Source organism: Trichechus manatus, unplaced genomic scaffold (assembly GCF_000243295.1).
Source record: "Trichechus manatus latirostris isolate Lorelei unplaced genomic scaffold, TriManLat1.0 scaffold00177, whole genome shotgun sequence".
NCBI lineage: Eukaryota > Metazoa > Chordata > Mammalia > Sirenia > Trichechidae > Trichechus > Trichechus manatus.
In genome coordinates, this window is record NW_004444113.1 from 95366 (window position 1) to 96684 (window position 1319).

Sequence of the window (1319 nt, forward strand, 5' to 3'; positions counted from 1 at the left end):
CTCACCTCATTTTCTCACCAGATATCACTCACCTCCAGCCAAGAACTTCTTCTTTAACATACAGCTAAGACATTGAGGCACCTGTTTTGTGCCCATGAGTGTATAATCCAGATATGTGAGGGAGTTAGTGACCTGTGCGGTGAACCTTTGACCAAAGACAGATGAGAGCAAGTGGATATATTCTTCCCATTTTCTCACATGGACAGAGAGTTAGACATCTTTTGGGAGAATGGTCCCATGGAATCAAGCATGTAATCACACTTAGCTGTGGCCAACTCGATCAGGCAAACTCACTTGGGCTCTCATCCTTCCGGGCTTCTCTCCCTTTTCTGTCACCCCTGCTCCCTGGAATTACGCTACCTAAGAAGGAAACCCTTCACCTCAATCTCTGCTTTCTGGAGAACCTAGACAACTACAGCAGCTCAAACAATTTTTTAGATAACAGCGTTATTGAGATATAATTCACATACTATAAAATTCACTCTTTTAAAGTATACAACTCAGTGGTTTCTAGTATATTTACATAGTTGTATAACCATCACCACTACCTAATTTCAGAGGATTTCTATCACTCCAGAAAGAAACCTCATGCCCATCAGAAGTCACTCCTCATGCCTCCCCTCCTGCTAGCCCTTGGCAACCACTAATCTACTTTCTGTCTCTATGGACTCGGCTATTCTGGACTTTTCATATAAATAGAATCACATAATGTGTGACCTTTTGTGTCTAGCTTCTTCCATCTAGTAGATATGTTTTCAAGATTCATCCCCATTGCAGTATGTATCAACACTTAATCCCTTTTCATCACCAAATAACATTCTTTTGTATGGCTATACCACATTTTGTTTACACATTCATCAGTTGATGGATGCTTGAGTTGTTTCCACGTCTTTTGCTATTCTGAATAATGCTGCTAGAAACATTTGCATTCAAACCATTTTTAACATGTCAAAACTTGAGCTCATCATTTTTTTCCACAAACCTATTTCTTCCTCAGTTTTTCCCATCTCTTTCCACCTGTCACCTCATCAAACCACCAACATCTCTGCCCTGGACTCGAGCCACCTCACTGGTTTCCCTGCACTCACTTTTAACAACCTCCCATACACGCAGGGTGTTTACTACATGCCAGCTAACGGGACCTTTTCAAAACAAAGTGTTTTACTCTAGTTAAAAAGCTTTCAGTGACTTCTTATTGTTCTTATGGAAGAAAAAATTCCAAGTTCTTACCATGGTCTGTTTTCTCCCTAACTTTCCAACCTCACCTCATACCCCCCTACCTTCCTTACGAAGATCTGGCTACAATGCCCTCCTTCCTA